Here is a 6,000-nt window from a genome sequence, read left to right as displayed (position 1 = left end):
TACTGTCTTTTCTAAGATACCTTTTATTTCCCTATTCGACACTTCGGCTTGGCCATTTGCAATTGGATGATAAAACAATGCCTTTCGATGATGAACACCGTAGTGAGCACAAAGAGCAGTGAACGACTTTTTGCAAAAATGACTTCCCCGATCACTAATAATTGCTCTGGGGGTGCCGAACCGAGTAAATATATTTTTGTGAAGGAATCTAAGTACCTCTTTCCCATTTCAAGTAGGAGTTGCTGCAGCTTCTACCCATTTAGAAACATAATCCACCGCAAGAAAAATGTACTAGTTATGATACGATGACGAGAAAGGTCCCATAAATTCTATTCCTCATACGTCAAACAACTCAATTTCCAAAATACTAGTCATTGGCATTTGATCTCTTCTTGATATATTCCCAGTCTGTTGACAATGATCACAAATTTTGACAAAAACATTAGCATCTTTAAATAATGTAAACCAGAAAAACCCACTCTGCAAAACTTTTGTTGCTGTTCTTGTTCCTCCGAAATGACCGCCATAATGCAAAGTATGACATTGAGTCAAGATTGACAACATGTAATGCCCCAAACTCCCTAATGTGGTTTAATGGTCGGATTAGTAGGCCGGGAGGGCCATAATTGTTTTATTGTGCCATTAAATGATTATATGCATGTCTATGTGAATTATATTATAATATGATGTTAAATGCGTGCATGTGGGTCCACATTTGATTGTAAGGGTATTTTAGAAATTTGGCCCGTTGAGGGCATATTTGTATATTTTGGTGCATGCTTGTGATTAATTGTTGAGGCCACATTATAATGTGGATTTGTTCGAGCTATTCGGCATGAGACGATCTTTGAATATAAACTATCGGTTTGGTCATAATAGGCTTAAGCTCGGGGCTCGGGGTGAGTCTCGGGGTGTTTTGGTGATTAGAGCATTACCAGGAATTAAAGGGTAACAGGTTGTGAATTATTGGTATTTGAGGATATCGGGAATTGGAGAGCATTAATTATGATTAACGAGATAGGTGGAAAAGGACGGTTTTGACCATGGGAGTCTTTAGAAACTTTTATTTGACGTAGGGGCATTTTAGTGTTTTTACCCCTAGGATTGGTAAATGGGCTGAAGGCTGTAGAAAATATAACCAAAATAGAGTTTGGTTACCTCCCTCACGATCTTCATCTTCCTCTTCTCCTTCCTTTGAATTTTGAAACAAATTTGGGGATCCAAGTTTGGAGATTGAAGCTTGAGGTCTTAGACTAGTGTTCAGCCATTGAAGAGGATTCAACCTAAGCTTAAGGTAAGGTTTTAGTTCCATTTTCTAATACCTTGCCCTGTTTTTGTGCTAGTTTTAAGGTTTGGAATTTGATCATTAAAATGGGGAATTTAATGAGGTTTTGATTGGTGTAAGGCTTAGGTTTTGATGCTTGTATTATGGATAAGTTGTGGAAGCAGTTTGTGGGATTGCTTAGTGATATTGGGAGAGTTTTTATAAGGTTTTGAAATATGTTCGCAGGGGAAAAACAGAGGTTTTTGGCTGAGTTTTGGGTGGGGCCGCGGAACTTGAGGGCAATTATGGCCAAATGTGTGTTTTTTTTTTACTTAGGGATTCAAACCTTAGGCCTCGGGATCGATCCTACTACCCGATTTAGTGGGATTCAATGTCCCAGAGGCTAGGTCTTGGTCTGGGAACATTTTATTCTTCATTTTATTGATGGAATCCCATAATTGGTTATGACCAAGTAACCGCTAAGGAACTAAAAGACAGATCATTCTCAAGGGTTGTTCTTATATTAATTCTCGCTCGAAATAGAGGTAAGAAAACTGCACCCCATATGTGACATGCATGGTTATTCATGAGGCATGTTGAATGTTTAAATGTGGACATGGGTTGAATATTGAATGCTTAGAAAATCTTGTTCACTTGTGTATGGCACTGACTGAATAGTCAGAATTGGAATTGGTGTCAGTATCAACTGTGAAGCTGTGACTCATTAGTCAAGTTTGGCAGTGGTACTGAGCACTGGTCACATGGGATTGACTCATAAGTCAAGAACTGCTTTAGCGTGTTAATGCAAGCCAATAAAGATTAGATCTAATCGACATCTGCATTGAATGACTCGAATGAGCATTAATGCTGGACCGACCTCAAGTTCGATGAATACTAGAAGCGCTTGTCTAGCCAAAGGCTAGTCATTTAGAGGCAGGGCCAGCAAGCCCGGTGACTGTTTAGTCACATGGCTATGGGTGTCGAGCCCCGTAGTGACTTACCCATCAGTCAGTCATCTGTTTAAGCCAGTGACATGCTCGTCAGTCACTCATTATGGTTTACCAGAACCTCAAGTGTTAAATCACTCACCTGATTAGAGCTATAAGCTCCATCATGGTTAATGTAACCACACAGTGACATTCACTCATCTGTTCAGGGCTATAAGCTCTGTATGATTATCATGATCATCATTTGATATTATATACTTGCATTATTGTGTTTTCTTGTTGGGCTTTGGTTCATGGGTGCTATGTGGTGCAGGTAAAGGGAAAGAAAAGCTCACCCAGCCTTGAGTGGAGAGCTTAGGTGGTGATGTGTACATATGCGGCCGCTTGACCACCACGACCAAGGAGTTCTTAGGGGAATTATGGGGTTTACCCTATTTTTGCCGCTTAGATCGGCGGGTTGTAAATTTCAAGCTGTAATGACCATTTTGCATTGTAAATAACTTGTAAATGTTTTTATGGGCCCATGAACAGTTTTATGTTTTAAGTAAAACATATCATTTCCTTTTGATTGGTTTTCCACCTTAACCTATTAATAACACCTAGAAGCACGTTTTTAACCAAAGAACGCAATTAGCGAGTTAAATTCACGGTTCAACGTTCACCATAATGGTCTTGGGGTAACCAGGGCGTTACAACTTGGTATCAGAGCGTGTCAAGGTTTAGGGTTCCTATAGACTGGCTGGGCATGTACACTCGTCACTGAAGTCAAGCTCGACTCATGGTTTGGTAACTATTTACGTAGTTATATATTTAACTGCTTAAATATATTATAAATGCTTTACCTGTTTGCATGAGACACCATGTTAAGATTGTGCCCTGAATAATGCATCTTCAGCAACCGTGTGCTAAATAGTGCTGATATTGCTGGAACATACTCATTAGTATTGTTCATTGTGAACTATTATTTGATACATCTTAAGTGCTAAATGCTATAATCATGTATCTATTTACATATAATTGTATGACTGTGGAATATGAGAGTTATCTGCTTTTTCTTGGACCATAAGGCGGCAAGAAGTTAGTTATCACTACCTGACTGACCCGTATTGACTATTGTTTCAGCAAGGTATAAGTTGATAAGAATAAATCCAGGACAGACAGATATATCAGCTAGCCAGAGTGATCAATGCCAGAATAATAATAATCAGGGTCAAGAGAATGACCAAGGGCAGATTCCACAGCCAGCTTCTTCAAATTGGCAGCATTTGTTTAGTGATCTGCAAGCTACAGTGTTGAGACAGGGAGAAGAACTTCGTCTCCTGAGACAACAGCAAGCACTTGCAGTGGCCAGTGTATCAGAGGCACCTCCTGTGTCAGTACCAGCAGTTGAGCAGCTGCCTAAGGTTGGTAATAAATGGGAGCCTCTCTATGAAAAGTTCAGAAAGCAGCAACCTCTAGTGTTTGAAGGTAGTGCATATCCTGCCAAGGCTGAACAGTGGATGAGTATGATTACCACCATCCTAGACTTCATGAGGGTGACTGGTAATGAGAGGGTGGCCTGTGCCACATACATGTTTCGGGAGGATGCCCGAATTTGGTGGGAAGTTATAACCCAGACCAGAAACATCAATGCCCTGAGTTGGGAAGAGTTTCAGACTCTGTTCAATGAGAAATATTATAACGATGCCATCACGGCGGAAAAAGTTGATGAATTTGTTAGATTGCTTCAGGGGAGTTTGTCAGTGACTGAGTACGTCCTGAAGTTTGATCGATTGGCAAAGTTTTTCATGGAGCTGGTGCCCACTGATGGGACCAGGAGAGGAGATTTCTCTAGGAGCTACAGCCCAGGTTAGCCCGTGATGTTTGCATTACCACTGTGGCTGGAATTACTACCTATGCATAGGTGGTCGAGATGGCACTCACAGCTAAGAGTGCAGAGAACAAGATCTGGCGAGATAATTCAGCCAAAAAGGAGTTTAGGAGAATAGGTTCTCCTTTTGTTGGTTCAAGTAGGGATGGAGGCCCCAGTGATCAGAAGAGGAAGGCTCCTGACACCTTCCCAGTTCCAGGTCTTGATAGGCGGCCCCATGGTATTTCAATGGGTCGTCAAGGTGGTAGTGAAGCCTAGAAAACTCATCCTAAATGCCCTAGATGTAAGAGGCGTCATTTGGGAGAATGTAGGGCAAAGGCCTGCTATTTGTGTGGAGCAGTAGGTCATTTTAAGAAGGATATCCCTAAGGCATGAAAGGAAGAACCCAGGAAAGCGGACAGCTCGACCCCAGCTCGAGTGTTAGCATTGACACAAGCAGAAGTTGAGGCTTCTCCCTAAGTAGGTATAGGTCATATTCTTAGTGCTGGAACCCCTTATAATGTTTTGATTGATTTTGGTGCTACACATTCTTTTGTTGCTAGTAGTATTATTGATAGACTGTGTAGACCCTGTGATTTTTATGTTGTGGGGTTTGGAACTTTGTTACCCACTGGGGAATTAGTGGTATCCAGAAGATGGGTCAGATCTTTGCCAGTGATAGTGGAGGGCAGAGATTTGTCAGTGGATTTGATAGAGTTAGTTATGACTGACTTTGATATGATTTTGGGTATGGACTGGTTATTGAAGTATAGGGCAACCATTGAATGCAGAAGGAAGATGGTCACCTTTGAGCCTGAAGGTGAGGATCCTTTTGTGTTTGTTGGTACTGTGCACGGACCTCGCATGCCTTTGATTTCTGTTTTGAGGGCTAGAAATCTACTGCAAGGGGGTTGCATTGGATTCTTAGCCAGTGTGGTTGACACCACTCAGGTTGTGCCAGTGAGAGCAGAAGATACCATATTAGTTTGTGAATTCCTGGATGTGTTTCCAGAAGATTTGCCAGGGTTGCCACCACACATAGAAATTGAGTTCGTGATAGAACTGGCACTAGGGACGGAGCCAGTGTCTAGAGCACCTTACAGAATAGCCCCAGCTGAGTTGAAAGAATTAAAGGTACAGTTGCAAGAACTGTTGGATTTGGGTTTTATCAGACCTAGCTTCTCACCTTGGGGAGCGCCAAATCTGTTTGTGAAAAATAAAGATGGTTCTCTAAGGATGTGTATTGATTACAGAGAACTGAATAAGTTAACAATCAAGAACAAGTATCATTTTCCAAGGATAGATGATCTGTTCGATCAGTTGCAAGGTAAGAAGGTTTTCTCAAAGATCGACCTTCGTTCTGGTTATCATCAATGAAGGGTCAAGGAGGGAGATATTAAAAAGACTTCTTTTCGTACTAGGTATGTGCATTATGAGTTCTTAGTTATGTCTTTTGGATTGACTAATGCCCCTGCTGCTTTTATGGATCTGATGAGCAGAGTGTTCAAGGATTATCTGGACCAGTTTATGATTGTCTTCATCGATGACATCCTGGTTTATTCGCAGTCAGAGTCAGAGAATGAGCATCATCTGAGGTTGGTTCTACAGAGACTGAGGGAACACAGAGATTTTGCTAAGTTCAATAAATGCGAGTTCTGGTTATGTCAAGTATCTTTTCTTGGGCACATTGTCAGTAAGGAGGGGATTAAGGTAGATCCAGGGAAGATTGAGGCAGTAAGAGATTGGCCAAGGCCAAAGAATGCTTCTAAGGTTAGAAGTTTCCTTGGATTGGCAGGTTATTATAAGCATTTCATGGAAGGGTTCTCAAAGATTGCTACTGTATTGACTGAGCTGACACGCAAGAATCAGAAGTTTGTGTGGTCAGAAAAATGTAAGAACAACTTCCAGGAACTGAAGCAGAGATTGATTACAACTCCGAT

This window comes from Humulus lupulus, chromosome 2 (genome assembly GCF_963169125.1).
Source record: "Humulus lupulus chromosome 2, drHumLupu1.1, whole genome shotgun sequence".
NCBI classification, from domain to species: Eukaryota; Viridiplantae; Streptophyta; class Magnoliopsida; order Rosales; family Cannabaceae; genus Humulus; species Humulus lupulus.
This window is presented reverse-complemented; position numbering follows the sequence as displayed.